The sequence below is a fragment of the Chiloscyllium plagiosum genome, unplaced genomic scaffold (assembly GCF_037043375.1).
Source record: "Chiloscyllium plagiosum isolate Xiang-an unplaced genomic scaffold, Cpla_swu_hap1 HiC_scaffold_23, whole genome shotgun sequence".
NCBI classification, from domain to species: Eukaryota; Metazoa; Chordata; class Chondrichthyes; order Orectolobiformes; family Hemiscylliidae; genus Chiloscyllium; species Chiloscyllium plagiosum.
This window is the reverse complement of record NW_028270161.1, coordinates 50,537,916-50,559,028: the sequence shown is the minus strand read 5'-3', so window position 1 is coordinate 50,559,028 and position 21,113 is coordinate 50,537,916. Positions and strand designations below refer to the sequence as shown.

General features: G+C 42.7%; 1 long non-coding RNA gene across 1 annotated transcript in view; it reads left to right on the top strand.

Moving 5' to 3' along the window:
- Window positions 1–20,534, top strand: part of LOC148145894 (uncharacterized) — a 119,813-nt gene extending 99,279 nt beyond the window's left edge. The window contains exon 3 of the long non-coding RNA XR_015761177.1: window positions 20,226–20,534. This is a non-coding gene — a long non-coding RNA (uncharacterized LOC148145894). The remainder of the gene's footprint in view (window positions 1–20,225) is intronic.
- Window positions 20,535–21,113: the final 579 nt, after the last annotated feature.

Genomic DNA, 21,113 nt, shown 5'->3' with positions numbered 1-21,113 from the left:
TGGCCCTGAGCAGATGCCCTGAACCCTGACGCCAAGAGGTTGTGCATGCATCTGGACTCTCACACTTTGCAGCATAGAACAATCTGCCCTGATTAGACTGGCTCCGATTACCATGGCATTTCTTCTTACTCACCCCCTTTAGAGACTAAGAAAGGATGGTGATACCTCAGGACAAATGTGGGAGAGCTGCATTGCTATGGATGCTGTTTTCTGGGATGAGACTTTTCTTCCTGAAATTCTCGGGTCGATATGAAAGGTATAGTACTATTTGTAGAAGAGTGGGAGAGTGCTTAGCGTTCATAGAGTCATAGATTCACAGAATTGTTACAATGCAGAGAGAGGCCTTCATCCCATCCAATCCACACCGACCCTCCAAAGAGCATCCCACCCAGACTCACTCTTCCATCCCATCCCTTTAACCCCCATAGAAAATCCACCTAGTTTACACTTCCTTGGATGCTACGGAGCATCTACAGGTCTTGTCCTGGTCAAAATCTATCCTCTCAGCCCATGTCTGTAAAAGAGATTGTTTGATCATTATCACATTGCTGCTGGTGAGAAGTTGACTTTGCACAAATGAGTTGCTGTGTTTCTCACACCCGGAAACACTCATCTGAAATAAATTGAAGGAGATGGCTGTGCTAATGAATCAGTTTGGGTCTTCTACTGTCTTTACACATCAACTGCTCTAAAATAATGAGCACAGTGTTTAAATGGGCTGTTATAACAAGGTGATGAAGGGGCAGCAGGTCTTTTACCTCTTTTTAAGTACTCTCAAATGTGTCACAACAAATTTTTCATTTTTTTTACGAGGTGTCACAGTTCAGTTAAAATGCAGTTCACTTGAAAATGCAGGAGTCAATTATCAAGATTTTCTTGAGTGAAAGAAAAGTTTTATTATCCACTACTGAGAAAAACTAATAAAAATATGTTATCAACCACACACACTCAAATGCAAGAAATGAGTTTAAAAGGAAGCGTGTCTAGTACAGACACAGAGAAATAAAGGTTACAATTTAAGAGTGCTCAGAATCTCCGAAGTGTTAGATTTTAAATCTGAGGCCATTGTCGATTAATTGGTGAATCATACCTGCAGCAGTAACTAAATCTGTAGTTATTTAAATTCTCAGTGAATGATAGTTTTGCCAGATTGTGTAATTGTCAGGGGCAGATTTTAGGTTTATGAGAAAAACCAGCAGGAAGACAGAATATTGTTGCAAATTGGTTGCCCCAATTTCATTCTTTCTTCTGCTCAAAATCCAGTGTTGAGATACAGTTCAGTGAGCATCATAGAATCCCTACAGTGTGGAAACAGGTCCTTAGGCTCAACAAGTCCACACTGACCCTCCAAAGATTATCCCAACCAGACCCATTCCCCTATCATTCTATATTTTCCCTAACTAATGCACCTAAGCCTACACATCCTTGAACACCATGCAGAATTTAGCTTTGCTAATTCATCAAACCTGTACGTCAATGGACTGTGGGAGGAAACTACAGCACTAGAGGGGACCCATGCAGACAAGGGGAGAATGTGCAAACACCACACAGATAGCCAGCTGAGGGTGGAATTGAACCCAGGTCCCTGGAGCTGTGAGGCAGCAGTACTGACCACTAAGCCACTGTGCCGCCCACTTTTCGGAGTATTCCAGAGTTTAGCTCTATTGTCTTTCTAAACTGAATAAATTGCATTCAAGACTTTTATCTCCCACTCAGCAGTCCCACTTGTGCAGCCACTGCAAAGTTCCAGATAGATGTAACATTAACTTCTAATTCCAGAAGCAACTGCCATGCACAGAACATGGAGGCTGACTTTCAAAATGCTTGTTTTTTTTCTACCCCCAACATCGGATTGTCTCATTGGCTCACTGTTGGCAAAAACAATAAATTTAAATTCGATTGGTTTTAGTATCCTGGAGCATAATTTAAAATGATTAGTTAAATTCAAATTGTTGTCAAAACAGCAACCAACTCAGGTATCTATTTCACAGCCAAATATTTCAATTTTCAGTCACTCTGAGACTGCTAGCTAGTCATCACACGTGCCTGTCAGCTCTCAGTTCAGAACAGCATTCACTCTCTCTTAAAGGTACAGAACATGCCTTCAACTTCATAATAATTATAATATCAAGTTCAAAGGATGTCAAAAGGCTCTGTAACCAGAGGAAACATTGCCTGCCAACTTTCAATAATTTTTCCCAAGAAAATGTTGTTAAGAATTCAGTGTGCATTCCTATAGCTCCATCAATTCCCAAAGTAAGCACGTGACAGCCAAGGAAGTACAGTCATTGCAGTAATGTCAGGAACATGGCAGTCAATTTGCACACAGCAAGCTCTCACAAATTGCAGATAATCTGATTTAGTGATGTCATCTTTGATACCACAATTATCTCTATATTGCAAACCTGAAAGGGTTCAGAAAAGATTTAGAACGATGTTACCAGAATTAGAACATAGAACATTACGCCTCAGTACAGGCCCTTCGGCCCTCGATGTTGTGCCGACCTGTGAAACCAATCTGAAGTTCATCTAGCCTATACTATTCCATCATCATCCAATAGGGGAAAATGAGGACTCCAGATGCTCGAGATTAGAGTCAAGAATGTGGTGCTGGGAAAGAATAGCAGGCCTGGCAGCATCCGAGGAGCAGGGGAATCGATGTTTTAGGCATAAGTTCTTCCTGACGAAGGGCGTATGCCTGAAAAGTCAATTCTCCTGCTCCTCAGATACTACCTGACCTGCTGTGCTTTTCCAGCACCAGACTCTCAATATGTTTATCCAATGACCATTTAATGCCCTTAAAGTTGGCAAGTCTACTACTATTGAATGCAGGAGGTTCCACACCCTTATTACTCTCTGAGTAAAGAATCTACCACTGATATCTGTCCTATATCTGTCATCCCTCAATTTAAAGCTATGTACCCTCAAGCTAACCATCGACATTCAAGGAAAAGGACTCTCACTATCCACTCTATCTAATCCTCTGATCATCTTGTATGTCTCTATTAAGTCACCTCTCAACTTTCTTCTCTCTAACAAAAACAACCTCAAGTCCTCAGCCTTTCCTCATAAAACCTTCCCTCCACACCAGACAACATCCTAGTAAATCTCCTCTGAATGCTTCCAATGCTTCCACATCCTTCCTATAATGCGGCAACCAGAACTGTATGCAATACTCCAAGTTCAGCCACACCAGAGGTTTGTAAAACTGCACATCCTGTACATCTGTATGACTCTATGACTTCATGGTTCCAAAACTCAATCCCTCTACCAATAAAAGCTAACTCACCATCTGCCTTCTTAACAACCCTATCAACCTGGTGGCAACTTTCAGGGATGTATGCACATGGACACCGAGCTGTCTCTGCTCATCCATACTATCAAGATTCTTACTTTTAACCCTGCATTCTGTATTCTTGTTACTCCTTCCAAAGTGAACCACCTCACACTTTTCCACATTAAACTCCATTTGCTACCTCTCAGCCCAGTGCTGTAGTTTATCTATGTTCCTCTGTAACCTATAACATTCTTCTGCACTCTCCACAACTCCACTGACCTTAGTGTCATCTGCAGATTTACTAACCCATCCTTCTACACCCTTATCCAGGTCATTTATAAAAATGACAAACAGCATGAGCCCCAAAGCAGATCCTTGTGGTACACCACTAGTAACTGAACTCCAGGATGAACATTTCCTATCGACCACCACCCTCTGTCTTCTTACAACTAGCCAATTTCTGATCCAAACTGCTGAATCACCCACAACCCCATGTCTCCGTATTTTCTGCAATAGCCTACCATGGGAAATCTTATCAAATGCTTTACTGAAATCCACAACTTTACCCTCATCCACCTGTTTGATCACCTTTTCAAAAGGCTTGAGGGTTTCAGCTGTATGGAGATGCTGAATAGGCTGGGGCTGTTTTCCCTGGAGAGTCAGAGGCTGAGGGGTGACCTTATCGAGGTTTATTAAATCATGAGGGGCATGGATAGAGTGAATAGCCATTGTCTTTTTCGCAGCTAAGAAAGTCCAAACCTAGAGGGCATAAGTTTAAGGTGAGATGGGAAAGATTTAAACGGGACTTAAGGGGTAACTTTTTCACACAGAGAGTGGTGTGTATATGGAATGAGCTGCCAGAGGAAGTGGTGAACGTTGGTACAATTACAATATTTGAAAAGCATCTATATGGGTGTTTGAATAGGAAGGGTATAAAGGGATATGGGCCAAATGCTGACAAATGGGACTAGATTAACTTAGGATATCTGATTGGCATGGATGAGTTGGACCGAATGGTCTATTTCTTTATGATTCTATGACTCTAATTGACTTTGAACTAATTCATGGAAACAATGAACCTGTTGCTTCTTTGTTATTCAATTCAGTCAATAACAAACTAGAAAAGAGTTTGTGGTAAAAAGAATAGGTCTTGTATTTATCCATTACATTCTTACTCAGTCAATTATCTAAATGCTCCATATCAGAAGACTAAGGTTGCAGAACTTCAAATCTTTAACTGAAGACACAGAGTTGGACTCATATGAATGCAGAGCCCATTCCCTCCACAAAGTCCCTGCTGAGATTGCATCTAGATTTACGAAGATTTGCCAAGTCCCAAACCAGGGAAAGGATAGAAGCAGGATAAAAAGTTGTGACTGTTACTTTAATGCCATGCTTTAATGTACTGGGGTGGTAAAGAAGGAAGACTTGCATCAGGTTCAGTGAAAATCTTATGAACTTCAACAATTCATAACTTCAAATCATGAGACAATTTCCTAAACTGTAAACAGTTGAGGTCCCAGCACCAACCACTGGGATATATCATCCATTACAATTCATCAACCTGAAAGACGCTCATTTCTGACCACTCTCTGCCTCCTGTTAGCCAGCCGTTGGTAACATGAATTTTTGTCCTCCTCCCAAAACCTTCATACACTCCCAACCAAGTTAGTACATCTTTTTTTTATGTACTGTATCAATGAATTTGGTAAAAAGATCTTCTGTCTAACACCATGGTATTAAAAACACAATGCAATCACCTGCATGTCAACAAGGATTTATCCTCTGAACACACATGCTGCTGTTTCACAAGGGGCTTGATTTGACTCAGGTAATGGTGTTTATTTTGGAGCTGTCGCAGCTGCTAGATCTGCTTTTCAGCACCATTTTAAAAAAAAAGAACTGGTTGCAGGGTTATTGCTAAGTCGAGTTTTCACAACTTCCTGAATTAAAAGCCTGAGGTGTGCCTATCATATTACATAATGAATAAAATCAGTTTTAAATCTTTCCTGAACAACAAAAGATGGACTATTTAATGTGTCAGTGAATCCTCCCACTTCCTCCAGACCAAAGGGGTAGCCATGGGCACACGTATGGGCCCCAGCTATGCCTGTCTCTTTGTTGGCTACGTAGAACAGTTGATCTTCCGTAATTACACCGGCACCACTCCCCACCTCTTCCTCCGCTACATTGATGACTGCATTGGCGCCACCTCGTGCTCCCGCGAGGAGGTTGAGCAATTCATCAACTTCACCAACACATTCCACCCTGACCTTAAATTTACCTGGACCATCTCTGACACCTCCCTCCCCTTCCTGGACCTCTCCATCTCTAGTAATGACGACCGACTTGACACTGACATTTTTTACAAACCCACCAACTTCCACAGCTACCTGGATTACACCTCTTCCCACCCTATCTCTTGCAAAAATGCCATCCCATATTCCCAATTCCTCCGCCTCCGCCGTATCTGCTCCCAGGAGGACCAGTTCCACAATAGAACACACCAGATGGCCTCCTTCTTTAGAGACCGCAATTTCCCTTCCCACGTGGTTAAAGATGCCCTCCAACGCATCTAGTCCACATCCCGCACCTCCGCCCTCAGACCCCACCCCTCCAACCGTAACAAGGACAGAACGCCCCTGGTGCTCACCTTCCACCCTACCAACCTTCGCATAAACCAAATCATCCGCCGACATTTCCGCCACCTCCAAAAAGACCCCACCACCAGGGATATATTTCCCTCCCACCCCTTTCCGCCTTCCGCAAAGACCGTTCCCTCCGTGACTACCTGGTCAGGTCCACGCCCCCCTGCGACCCACCCTCCCATCCTGGCACTTTCCCCTGCCACCGCAGGAACTGTAAAACCTGTGCCCACACCTCCTCCCTCACCTCTATCCAAGGCCCTAAAGCTGCCTTCCACATCCATCAAAGTTTTACCTGCACATCCACTAATATCATTTATTGTATCCATTGCTCCCGATGCGGTCTCCTCTACATTGGGGAGACTGTGCGCCTCCTAGCAGAGCGCTTTAGGGAACATCTCCGAGGCACCCGCACCAATCAACCAAACCGTCCCGTGGCCCAACATTTCTACTCCCCCTCCCACTCTGCCGAGGACATGGAGGTCCTGGGCCTCCTTCACCGCCGCTCCCTCACCACCAGACGCCTGGAGGAAGAACACCTCATCTTCCGCCTCAGAACACTTCAACCCCAGGGTATCAATGTGGACTTCAACAGCTTCCTCATTTCCCCTTCCCCCACCTCATCCTAGTTTCAAACTTCCAGCCCGCACTGTCCCCTTGACCTGTCCGGACTTGTCCCACCTGCCTAGCTCCTTTTCCACCTATCCACTCCACCCTCTCCTCCCTGACCTATCACCTTCATCTCCTACCCCACTCACCTATTGTACTCTATGCTACTTTCTCCCCATCCCCACCCTCCTCTAGCTTATCTCTCCACGCTTCAGGCTCTCTGCCTTTATTCCTGATGAAGGGCTTTTGCCCGAAACGTCGATTTTGCTGCTCGTCGGATGCTGCCTGAATTGCTGTGCTCTTCCAGCACCACTGATCCAGTATTTAATGTGTCATTCAATCTCACGGTCCAAAGGGGCATTGCCCATGTTATACAATGTGAAAGAACTTTACTAGACTTGGGACAAATTTCCCACATCTATCGGAGGAAGTTAACCTTCATTTCAGTTTTATTTTTCTCTCTGTTCCAGTTAGCTGGGAAATGCCAACTTATGGAGTGTTTCAGCATTGTTGTAGGCAACAGTTTTCTGTTACTTAATAGCACAGGCCTTTCTTTATGCATGTGTTTAGAGCAAGGGTGTTGAGATGGGTGCATTGCTGTGTAGTTTAGTCCTGAAAATACTCAGTTGTCTTCCTTAATGCAAAAATGACTAAGCATACATTTGAAGAAGAAATGGAAGAAATAGACTGGAAGCTGATTTGAAAAGTGCAGGCTCATTTTGCCCGAATTAGCAAGTTTATGAAACTGAAAATTGTCTATAAGACTAAGCATAGTGAAGGTAAGAAATCCGATATGTTTTGTTATTCAGACCCAGCATATAATTCCGGCTAATTTTAAAAGAATGAACAGGTGATAGCTCAGTGGTTAGCATTGCTGCCTCACAGTGCCAGGGATCTGGGTTCCAGCTTTAGGCAATGGTCTATGTGGAATTATTCTGAATTTAGGGTTGCTCAGGTTTACACCCACAAAAATGTTTGGGTTCGGTGGATTGGCCGTGATAAATTTCCCATTGTGTCCAGGGATATGCAGGGTAGGTGGGTTAGCCATGGGTAATGCAGCGTTACAGGCATAGGGTAGGAGGTGTGGGTCTGGATTGGATTCTCTTCAGTGGGTTGGTATGGATGCGATGGGCTGAATGGCTTGCTTCCAGACTGTCGGGACTCGATGAGCATCATTAGCATGATAGAACACAGTTCCCAGATAAAGTTAAAAAAAATCACACAACACCACGTTATTGTCCAACAGGGTTACTTTGGAAGTACTAGCTTTCAAAGCGCTGCTTCATCAAGTGGTCAACCATCAAATGAAGAAGCAGCGCTTCGAAAGCTAGTGCTTCCAAATAAACCTGTTGGATTTTAACCTGGTGTGGTGTGATTTTTAATTTTATCCGCCCCAGTCCAACACTGGCTCCTCCAAATCAAAAGCTCCCAGATAGTTTAGTTAATGGACATGATCATGAATAGAAAACGGGAATGTGCAAAATTAATTCAAAGGTTGCACATGAACAAACAGACATGAGAACAACTGAGTAAGACAGTAAAAAGAAATTTAAATGGCACAGAGCCTGCAACTTGGACAGTGATGAAATGGGAGCTCGGTTGGGAAAAACAGGCGAAATAATCAGATGGATAATCTAAGTCAATGTTCAGAACTTGCGGAGCACTGACCTTTGAAGTGCGTGCTGTCAGTGGCAGGATCTGATGCAGTCTCTCACGTCGGGGTGGCGTGGGAATGCTCTCAACTCTGTTCCATCTAATGAGATGACATGCCTAGTCATGATTGCTGAAACTTGGTCATCTGATGTCATGGCATCCTTACTCACGGATCCTGATCTACTCAGCTTCTAAGGCAGCAATGATTGTAGAATGGACGATAAGAGAAATTAGTTTGATCAGGGAGAATGGGCGATTTAATATTACTGGAGAATGGCATCATATGCACACAATTGATTGTAAAAATTAATGTTTGACACTAGAAGTGTCTCTCTAAACTTCTCTACCTCTCTCTCTCCTGCTTCATAATGTTCCTTCAACCCGACCTCTTCAGCAAAGCTTTTGTTGTAATATCTCCTTCTTCAGCTCAGAGTGATTTTTGTCTGATTATCCTTCCCTAAAGTTTTACTGTGTTAATGGTGTTATATTATTGGGAGCAATAGCAGTAATTATGTTATTTAACATTAACCAAGTGTCCACATGTAAGCTGGTGAAGGTAATAACATGAAAATCTGATGCTGGCCACAATTATGTCAACTGTGTTCCACAACTCAGAACAGATTTTAATTTGCCTTGAACTTTTTCTTAACTCAATCATAGGAGACAGGATTTTCAGTGAAACACGACCCCACATTCTAACATAACAGCATTTGTTTTTCGAAAACCTAACTTTGATCAGCAAAATCCCTCATTATAAAACAGGAAATGTAACATGCTATTGAATCTTGACCACAGACACAAAATAAATCTGAAAATAATTTATAAAAGGTGTAAGGATAGCATCACTCAAATATTGCCCACTTATGATTATGAATATTTGGTAGTCTGATTCAATTGGAGGATCAGGCATTTATTCACAAGCATGCTTGGTTACTATATAAGACAGGTGCTCCCTCTCCTGGATATTGTGGGATCAGACAAATTCTTCACATTTGCACTGATAAATGAGGTTAAAATGGCACAATGCTATAGAACCCGTAAAGTGTAAAAGGGGACCATTCGGCCCATCGACTCTGCATCAACCATTTGAATAGCAATGCACACAGACCCATCCCCCCCTCTCCTATAACCCTGCATTTCCCATGGCTAATCCATCTAGCCTGCACTATTGTCCTAGACACTATCGTCAATGTACTATGGCTGATCCAACAAATCTGCCCATCTTTGGATTGTGGGAGGAAACCATGGCACTTGGAGGAAACCCACACAGACAAGAAATTAAAACCCATGCAGAAAAGATTACAGAAAAACTTAGCTGAGACTGGGATTCAGCCCGGATTCCATGAGGGAGCATGAGGCTCTGTGAGGCAGCAGTACTAACTACTGAGCCACCATCTTTAAAGGTCCTAACTCTTTTTGAAGAGCAGGAATAGTCATTAAATCATAGAGCTATTTAGCATATCTTCAGTTTTCCCACTGTTGAGCTGAAATATGCAGTGCACATGATTGACAGTCATTACAATGCTCAAAGCATCTCTTATTAAAATTGAATTCTGTGCCTATTGCACTTGAAAGAAACATTTGAAACCTGAGCTGCTTGGAAGGAAATATTATTTCACAGTGACTGCCACAGTATCAAAAGCTGACTGTAATTTCAATTGCAAACATTGAAATCCTGTGCAGAATAGAAGATAATTAACTACTCTCAAGAAGCTAGCTTCTTGATACCAACAGTTTAATGTTAATTGCAAAAGAGCAGACATGGCATAAAGCATGTATAAATGTTAACTGGCATTTTCCAGCTGGGACTTACTGCAGAAGTAAATGTTTTTGGAGGATAGATCCTGACTTTAAAAATGTGTTCGCTTTAAATATTGTAAACTTAGAACAAAGAACAAAGCGTTTGTCTCATCATTAGCTTGTTTCGTACATTTCAATAGATTTGTGTGATGCTAAGTGTATTAGCAAATGGTTAATTACAACTACTGTCATTTGTTTATAGATGCGTTGGGGAAATTGAAGAGCAGGTGGATCTTGATGCTGTTAAGGAGTTAAATTAAAACATAGAACATCAATGTGCTAACTTCTGGATTTTACTCAGGCAGCCTTGACTACGTGTATCTAACTCCTTGATCAACCAGGCATTATTATCAAACTGCAAAAAATTTCATTCCATCAGTGTTCAACTGGTATGAAGTCTCAAGGAAGGGCTTATGCAGGGATTCCTGGGAATATGCCTTCATTCTTCAGGCAGTAAAACAACTTGACCTCTTTGTGTCTGCAGGCAGGTGTAAGGGGGTGGCTACTAGGAGACAAGAGATATTTGCTTCAAACTAGGCTGATGATAACCATTAGAAAACCCAGCAATGAAACACAACAGCAGTGCAATGAATGTTGCCTCACAATGCGATGTATCATTGAACAAGCAATTGACATGGTCAAGGTTAACTTCTAGTGGACTGTCAGTGGACAGAATTGCCAGTATTCACCAGACATGCTGTCTGATATAATCATGGAGTGCCAGTGCCCTATTTTTAATTCCCAAACTATCTTGGACATAGATGTCCATTGTTTTCCTACAGCCTGGCATGTTGAATTAATTCCGACTTTTGGGGACAAACTATATGAAGTAAATTCCCAGCTAAAAGTATGTTAGCTTGCCTTTGTTTTTGGAGGAGGGGAAAGGACTAATTGGCTGTAAGTGGAAATGTGTGCTATAAAACCAAGTACATGGAGAGAGATTATTGAAGTTTTTGAATTTTGAGAGTGGTATGATCAAAAAAGACTAACTAGTTGAGGATTAATCATCTGACATGTTGGGCTAGATCCTCTGTTGTATTTTTTTGCCCACTAGAGAAAGGTATAATTTTGTAGAGCACACCCTGAGCAGAATAAATGGGTTGAGTCAAATGGAGATTGTGCATAGCCCATTAAAGTAAATGGCTTTACAGAATAAATAGCCTTTTTCAATCTATACTTTGTTCGTATGATTACCTCTGGAACTTATAAAATGATTAATGGCATTTTAAGGTGGATTGAAGTCTGAATCATTAACATTGAGCTGTACCTACATTTATGTGCAGCATGTCATTTTATTCTAATTACGCATTTCTTTTTTTTACCAACATCAGGTTTTAAAGGAAGCGTTTTTTTTAGACATCCCACATTACTCCAAAATTATTCAGAAATCGCCAAGTTACAAATCTGTCTAATTACAAGTGGGCCTTTAAAAGTAATGAGACTGAGTTCCTTTCTAGCTAAAAGAGCACTCTGACCTTCAGGACAAAGTCATTATAGGTGCCAGGAAGTGCATTTTTAATTATTAAACATGATGCAATTAGTAATTTAAATGTTATTGGCATATGAGGGTATGCACAAAATGAAATAGAATGGTTAACAAACTGAAATGTCACATGCTTAATTTGTCTTCAGGATCAATAAATAACACAGATAGTATTCAAAACTGGTTGGCTTATTCTGGTTATTGAGAATTTATCCAGCTTTTTGTGCTTGAGAGACGGTTAAGTTACTGAAGAACAATTCCAACTGATAGCTACCTTATTCATCTTAGAATCTATACAGTGTGGAAACAAACTATTTTGGCCTAATACACCCACAGCGACCCTCTGAAGAGTGACCCACCCAGGCCCATTCCCCTACACAATTACTCTACATTTACCCCAGACTGATGCACCTAATCTACACATTTCTGAACACGATGGACAATTTAGCTTGGCCAACTCACTTAACCTACAGATCTTTGGACTGTGGGAGGAAACTGGAGCACCCAGAGGAAACCCATGCAGACACAGGGAGAACGTGCAAACTCCACACAGACAGTCACCCGAGGCTGGAATCAATCCCGGGTCCCTGGCTCTGTAAGGCAGCAATGCTAACTATAGAGTCACTGTGCTGCCCTTAAATTCTCAGCCTGAAGGCAAGTCCAAATCATAGCTCCCTCCACAATCGGCCAGTGCAGAGAACATTCACTGAAGGGACTTGGTCTGTGAACAGCTACTAAACTCAAGTGGGAGGAAAGGTTTCTGCTGATAGGAAAACAAAATGGCAGGCCAATTTGGAGCAATGGGTCAGTTTGATCAGAAATTTGGATTCTGTACACTGAACATGCCAATGTGTATTTAAAGGTGAACCAAGTGGCCGAAGACATAATGGTACTGGTTTTCTTGAGGATCGTTGAGAGTAAGACCTTTGTAATTCTAAGGAGTCTGGTACAAATGGAGAATCTGCTGAGAAGACATACCAAGATCTATGCGAATTAATTTTGTGCCAAAGCCGCTGATGATTGTGGAACATTTCCGTTTTAATAACTAGGTACAGCATGAAGGAGAGTCCATTGCCCAATTAGTGGGTGCCTTAAAGAGGCAAATGGATCATTGCCAATTCTCTGGTATTCCCCTGGGTTGAGGTTCCTCCAAGATGCCTTGCGGAACCACTTGGTTTGTGGCCTCCAACCCAAAGCCAACCAACGGAAGCTACTAACAAGGAGAGACCTGGATTTCAAGACAGCTTTTGAAATTACTACATTGACGGAGCTGGCCGCCAGCGAAGCAACCAGCTGGGCGATTACACCCTGGTTCATAAAGTTGCGGATACTCAGCACAGTACGGTACCATGCTGCAGTGTGGCTAGAGCAGGCACAAGGAGTCAATGTGTTGGACTGCAGAAGCCCAGTGCCACAGGTGTAAGCGAGTGGGTCATATTGCCAGAAGTACAACCCAAATAAGAGAAGGGGTATCTAAAACAAACAATTTAGAGGACATGGTATAAGATTCATGGCGTGTGTCAGGGAGTAGACGTGGAGTCAATTCGGTCTGCAGGAGAACCAGAAGGCTTAGGCTCAGTAGATTCTCGGTTAAACATCCTGTTGGCATGGAGTGAAGATGATCGTTTCTGGGTTCTTCCCAAATTAGAGGGGAAGACAGTAAAGATGGAAGTGGATATGGGTGCAACTTTGTCTCTGATTCCCGAATCAATATGTAGGGAAAAAGGCACTGCCATTGAAGCCTGTCGAAATTACAGTATGGAGAAAGTGAGGACTGCAGATGCTGGAGATCAGAGCTGAAAAATGTGTTGCTGGAAAAGCGCAGCAGGTCAGGCAGCATCCAAGGAGCAGGAGAATCGACGCTTCGGGCACAAGCCCTTCTTCAGGAATGGACTTGTACAGAACAAGTGGTGCCACTAAATGGGTTAAAGTACAACTAAGGGACCAGTGCGCCGAACTGCCTCTGTGAAAGTCTGCATTATTTAGATGCTAAATAAAACACAAAAAAACTATGGATGCTGCAAATCAGAAATGAAAACAGAACTGGATGGAAAAGTTCAGCAGGTCTGACAGTGTCTGTGGAGAGAAATCAGAATTAACATTTTGGGTCCAGTGACCCTTCATCAGAACATTCGGATGCTCCTGGTTACAGAAATTAAATTTAAATTAATAGACTGGTGGGTTTACAAGAGAATTTGAACAGGTTTAAAGATGTCTTCAAGGGAACCCTGGGGGACAGAAAAGGAGTAGAAATTAAATTTTGCTTTGTCAAAGGAGTCTGAAAATATGTCCAGTACTATACACCATCCGGCCTAATGCAGGGGCGAAACCGGAATGGCTGGTGAATCTGGGAGTGTTGGAATCAATAACAACCAGTGTATGGGCTGCTCCCAATATTCCTGTCTTAAAACAGATGGTGTGGATTTGTGGTGACTGGAAGGTCACAGTCAATCCAGCCGTGAGTGGAGATCAATACCTCCTTGCACTTACTGAGGATCTGGCTGGGAGAAATAAATTCACAAAGACAGATCTGTCGCAGGCCTCCTTACACTGAGGGTCACAAAGGAGTCTCAGATGCCACTGCCAGTAGTGACATTCGGACTGTTCCGCTACATGTGACTGCCTTTAGGCATCATGCTAGTACTGGATCCTTTCCAGAGGGAAATGGATCCAATTTTGAGTGGTGCCCAGTGTACGATAATTTGGTTGCTGGATCCTCCAAAGAGGAGCATTTGAAAAACCTGGAAGAATCCCTAAGAAAGTCGCAGGAGTATAGCCTACAAGTAAAAAGGGAGAAATGAGATTTTTTTTAAGATTCGAGAGAGAACCTGGACTACTAACTCAATAGTCAGGGGCTGCACAAGGCACCCAAGAAGATGGAGGCCTCCATGAAAACCCTTAGACCAGAGAATGTGTCCCCACTGACATTGTTCTTGGGACTTGGCAGTTACTATGGCAAGTTTGTGTCTGATCTGGCAACCATACTAAAACCCTTATCTAGGTTGCTGGGAAAAGGGTGGCCATGGAAATAGACCCCAGGACTGTGAGGAGGCTTACCAGGAGGTGAAGCAAGCCCCATAAAGGTCAGAGGTGTTAATACATTTTGACCTAAAGTCTTCGCTGCAGTTGGTGTGTGACACCTCATCTTATGGGGTTGGCACTGCACTGTCAGACATCTTGCTGAATGGAGAGGAAAAGCCCATTGCATTTGCATCAAGGTCACTAACGATGGCAGAGGAGAAGTATTCTCAAAGTGTTAAAGGAAATATTGAGCATTGTATTCAGTTTTAAGAAGTTCATCCATTTCCTTTGGGGCAAGCACTCCATGTTGCTGACAGACCCCTGGCTGCTAGCCTCCATTTTTGGCCCACATACTGGGGTGGGGGTCGGGGAGGAGTGGGGAGCTATGTAAACTATGCACTCAATGATGATTATACGCCTGCAGAGATGGACATTGGTTCAGTAGTCTATCCATATGAAATCAGATACCGACAGCTGGAAAACCATGGCAATGTAGATGCTTTGTAAAGGTTATCACTACCGGGGAATAAGGACGTTCCTGACTGGAACCTGAAAATGACGACAAGGTACCGAGTCAGGTACCGAGTCAGCGAGTCAGGTACAGATTGCTGCCTGGAATGACCTGGTTTTGAGCCGAGTGGTGGACTTCCTCCTGAGGGGAAGGGCTTGTCATTGAAACAACCCAGAATTACTCATCTACTTGTCCAGGAGGTGGAAGGTGGGCATATTGGATGGATGTTTAATGTGGGGAATGAGAGCTGCTGTTCCTCCCTGTTAAGAGGGAAAGTTCTGGAACAAGTACACCAAGGGCACCCCAGTGTGATGCGAATGAAAGAAATAGCCAGAAGCTGGACTGAGGAGAAAACGAGAGTATGCAAATCCTGCACATTAGTAAGGAAGGTGCCACCCTTGTTGCCCTCTTCACCCCTGGGAATGGCCTCAGATTCATGTCAATTTTGCAGGACCAGGAGAGGGGCAGATGTTACTAGAGGTTGTGGATGCACATTCCAAGTAACCCGAGGTGGTGGTCATGAAGTCGGTGTGGGCACATGCAACTGGAAGTTGTGAGTGACAATGCCCACAGTTTGTGATGTAAGAGTTTGAGGAGTACCAGGAAATTCACGGAGTCTGACCTATGAGAGATCGGCTCCATATCTCGGCGTGGAGATTTGTACACACCTTGAAGCTGGTCTTGAAGGCCTCACAAGAGGAGGGCTTGATAGGACAGTAAATCAACAAATTCCTCAGCATTTACAGGAACACGCCACACGTGATAACCGACTATGCGCCAGTGTTCTTAATGTTCAACTGCCAGCTGAGAATCATGTTTAACTTACTGCAGCTGGAAGAGACTGGAGAGGTAAAATGGCAAGATCGGGAAGGACAGATAGTCAAGAGGCAGGAACCTTATGGTGGAGGGTATTCCAAAGAGGAGAGACCCTGTTGGCCCAGAATTATACATCGGGTAAAATGAATCCCAGCGGGTGGTGATGGTGGCACAAACAGGACTGTTGTCATATACCATGCCAACCTGGGATGAAGTGGTGTGGAGGAGACTCACAGACCAGCGGGTTGACACACCTCACCGACAGGGAGAATGTCCCTCAGAATACTGAGCAGTTCCAGATAGGACCCAGGGGTGAAGAGGGCAACAAGGGTGGCACCTTCCTTACTAATGTGCAGGATTTGCATACTCTCGTTTTCTCCTCAGTCCAGCTTCTGGCTATTTCTTTCATGTGTCTCCAAGTCAGGGTCAGCCACACCCAATGAGGAGACAATAGCAGCATCACACAGCAGCAATAGTCAATCAGGAAGAGATGTATCTGCAGAACAATTGGAGCTGCCAGAATCCTGGAGATGGCACTAGAAAAGGCTCCTGAGGCGAGGAGATGATCTTCAAGGAATCACCATCCCCCTGAGAAATTGATCAGGTTAATGTAGCCTCAGGAAGGGTCATTTTCTTCTTTCATGATTGTTTTGTAAATATTCCTGATGATATACATATCAACCTGCATAATAGTTATCATTGTTGGATGTGTACATATTGTTAAGGGGAGTACAGAAATAAAGGGGAAGGAGTGTTATATATGTTGTTGGGAGTGTGTTGCAACTTTAAGAAAGTGGGTCAGGTGACTCTGGAGGGCAATCTAAAACTTACTGAGGAGCTGAGAGGACTCATAATAAAGTATTACCTGTTCAGGTTTACCCAATGTCTGTGTCCTGTTTGATTCATAGTGCTAGTGAACTATGAGCATAGTGTGGCTGGCCAGTCAATCAGCCCCCAAAGATATTGCGTGTTGAAATCTGGAACTATCTCTAATAACGGCATAGGCACCAATTCTTGCCGCATGTTGAAAAAAACGTACAAGTTGATACTCAACCCTTGGCTACATTCTAAACATAACTTCCCTTGGCGTCAGTTCCTGAAGTGGGACTTGAACCTGGGGCTTCTGGCTGGTAGATACCCACTGTACCACAAGACATCCAGCCAACTTGATTTCTTAAGTTAAACCTTATTAAGTCCATTTTAAATAAACAAGCTGCAATTGTAGTGGAGGCTCCACCTTGAATAGTTAAGCAGAACAACATGTGTAGCATTGTTACCCGGGGAAATGCTTGAAGGGCACCTCATGAGATGTTGGGGTTCGAGAGTGTAGTGCTGGAAAAGCACAGCAGGTCAGGCAGCATCCAAGGAGCAGGAGAATCGATCTTTCAGGCATAAGCCCTTCATCAGGATTCCTGATAAAAAGCTTATGCCCGAAACATTGACTCTCCTGCTCCTCAGATGCTGCCTGACCTGCTTTGCTTTTCCAGCACCACACTCTCGATTCTGATCTCCAGCATCTGCAGTCCTCATTTCCTCCTCATGGGATGTTAACTGGTTTAATGTGAATGTATGCAGATTAGAGCCCACATTGTCTCTTTGATCCATGTTATTAGCAGCTGCTTTTTTGACTTTATTATTTCATTACCTCTCTTCTTGTGCGACTTGTTTTTAATTCTAATCTAAACTTTAACCAGAAGCAAACAAAACAGAATAAAATCAGAAAAGGTTCACTTGACTCCTTCCTGGAATAGAGGATTTATCATTGGAAGAAAAGTTGTGCATTTGGGTCAGTTGGAATTTAGAGGTATAGATATTTTATTGATATATGATCAAGAGTTGTCTTAGCAGGATGTTTACTCTTTTGGGATGATTCAAACTTTGGAGACCACAGCTAAAGAGCAAGATGCCTTCCTTCTCAGACAGAGAATGTAGATGATTTATTTTTTCTCTCAGAGAGACGTTAGAGTCTGCAAAACTCTCTTCCCCAGTGGAGGCTGGATCATTGAATTTATTCAAGGTTGGATTAAATTTATGATTGGTAAGGAGCATTGGAAAGGAGGGAGTGATCATGGTGGAGATGGAGAAAATCTGTAGAAAGCTACAAAAGAAAGGAACTTGGGTGGACTTGTGCACAAAACACAGAAAGCCCGCACACAGGGGCCAGCAGGTAATCAGGAAGGCTAATGGAATATTGGCCCTTATTTCAAGAGGCTTGGAGTTTAAGAGCAAGCAAGTCTTACTGCAATTGTACAAGGTGTTGGTGAGACCATATCTGGAGTATTGTGAGCAGTTTTGGTTCTCTTACTTAAAGAAAAGATCTTATTTTATTGGATGCAGCTAGAGGTAAGTGGAAACTGCAGGAGGCTGATGGAATTCGAAGGTATGTGACAATTAGATGAAGTTCATATCAGATCTCAGTCATGATAGCTAAAGACTGATAATGGAGTAGTCAATAAGGGTGTGGTATATTGAGCAATGGATGAGGTTGGTGCGCGGTTGCTATAAGATGATTTGGAGATGCCAGTGTTGGACTGGGCAGTACAAAGTTAAAAATCGCACTGCTATAAGAAAGTCTCTGAAGATACCTTCACTCACCTTGACTACCTGCTTGAGGTTATTGAATATCCTGCAGCAACTTCCACCAAGTGCTCAGGGTCAGACTCTGAGAATTGACCTCCTTGGCCACCTCCTCTGTTTTCTTCCAGTGATGGTTCCTGACGTCTCTCACAGAAGCTTGTTCTCTCTCTCCCACTGTCGACCTGCTTGAGCAATGGCCTCTTATATTGATCCACGACCTTATTCCATTCTCTTACCAGTTGTTCTGTTCGAGGCCAAGGGGTGTCTTCACTTTACAGACAATTGTTGCAGAGAAGGTCAGTCCTTGCAATCAGTGCATCTTCCCTTGAATGTTGGAGAAAGTGAGGATGCAGATGCTGGAGATCAGAGTCAAAACATGTGGTGCTGGAAAAGCACAGCAGGTCAGGCAGCATCCGAGGAGCAGGAGAGTTGACATTTTGGGCATAAGCCATGTTGTGTGGGCTAATTTGAAGGGAAGTCTTACGGCAACTATACAAGGTGCTGGTGAGACCACGTCTGGAGTAGTTTTGAGCAGTTTTGGTCTCCTTGTTTAAATTAATAAATAGTTTCATTGGAGGCAGTTCAGAGAAGTTCATGAGGATGATCCCTGGTATGGAGGGATTGGCTGATGAGCAAAGGCTAAGCAGGCTGGGACTCTACTCACTGGAGTTTAGAAGAATGAGGTGATCTCATTGAAGCAGGTAGGATTTTTAATGGTTTGACAGGGTAAGTGCCAACAGCATGTTGCCCCTCATGGATCAGAGGGCATAGTCTGCGAATAAAGGGGCAACAATTTAAGATTGAGATGAGAAGGAATTTCTTCTTTCAGAGGGTTAAGTGTCTTTGCAACTCCTTGTCACAGAGAGCTGTGAGGGCAGAGTTCTTGTGTATATTTAACATAGATTCTTGATCAGTAGGGGAATCGAGGGTTATGGGGAAAGGGCAGGAAGTGACTATAAGGAAGGTCAGATCAGGCACAATTTTATAAGTGGCGGAACAGGCTTGAGGGGCAAAACAGTATACTCCTGTCACTATCGCTTGTGGCCTTATGTCAGCTGGCACCTCATTGAAACTATGGCTATCTCAGTTCCAGGTATCTGAAGCCATTTTTTAAACTTTCCTTATGCTTTGTTGAAAGTCATATAGAATACAGAAACTTTCTCTATTTGACACTATTTAAAGAGCTGGTTTATCCATCCTGTTGTCCTTATCTTTATCCCACCTCCCATCTCATTTAAAAAAAGCTATCGGATAGTTGCGTCGCATTGTTTATTCTGGGAGCTTGCATGAGCAAATTGTTTGCTACTTTTCCGACATTACACGAGTGAGTACATTCCTGAAAAAAGCATTTCATTGGTTGTAAAGTCTTTGTGATGTCCTGGGATGTGAAAGTTCTTAGTCTCTTGATTAGATGTCCTACAGTGTGGAAACAGGCCCTTCAGCCCAACAAGTCCACACCGACCCTCCAAAGAGCAACCCACCCAGACCCATCTCCCTGACTAATCCACCTAACACTATGAGCAATTTAGCATGGCCAATTCACCTAACCTTCATATCTTCGGATTGTGGGAGGAAACCCATGCAGACATAGGGAGAATGCGCAAACTCCACACAGAGAGTGACACAAGGTGGGAATTGAATCCGGGTCCCTGGCACTGTAAGGCAGCAGTGCTAACCACTGAGCCACCATGCTACTTTTTATGTATAATATATACAGTGGTCTCATAAGAGTATTATTAATTTCTGTTTTGTTTTAATACTGGTTGTAATATCATCATTGTCATTTTTTTCAACTCAACATAATTTTCAATTTTGTTTTCTGATTTAGCACAGCAGCAGACAAAATTGGACTTGGGAAAAATTCAGAAGATTAATTTAAAAGAATCAAAGAGAACTCAAAGAATAGACTGAAGAAGATTAATTTTTGCTGCGACTATGCAACATAAACTTTAACATTCAAGTCTTTAGTAAAATTATTAGCAAATTATGTACAGATCACTGGAGCTTGTGGTATTTAGCTTAATGGTTGCATCTACGGAATTGAAGAGACATTAAAATCCAAACCAATAAAACCACATAATTAAGAGAATCCCAAATGTCTGCAAAAGAGTAACGGGAGAGAAAGAAAAAAAAATAAAAGGAAAAAATAAGAAGTGCAAAAGGACATGCTTGAAGTGACTTATTTGAATTCATGAATCATTAGTAATAAAACTGAGGAACAAGAAATATTAATTTCTACAGGGAGATATTACACAATCACGTGACAAATACTTGAACTCAAATGGATCATGAATGGCAACTAAATGCTCTTGGCTAAACATTTCAGGTGCAATACACAAAGTGGAGAAGGGAGGAAATGCATGACTAATTTAAAAGGTGATTGAAATGTTAGGAAGAAGGGATATTATCAAAGCAGCATTGAGGCTAAATTTCTTTGTATTGAATGGAGAATTAGCGGCAGTGCAACAATGCTGTTGGATATCCTTTATGTACGGCTAACTGGTGACAAAGAAATAAAGGAGGTTATTAAGCAATTGGGAGTGCTATGCAGGAGCAATGAAGCTGTACTAATGGAGGATTAACTGCTCAGACATAGACAAAGTTACCAACTTGAATTTCACCAGAGCTTTTGATGTTAAAAAACGTTAAACTAAATTGAAAAAAGACTCTAAACCAGAGGAGAAGTAACAAAAAAAGCTTAATGTTTTTTTCAGGAGAGTA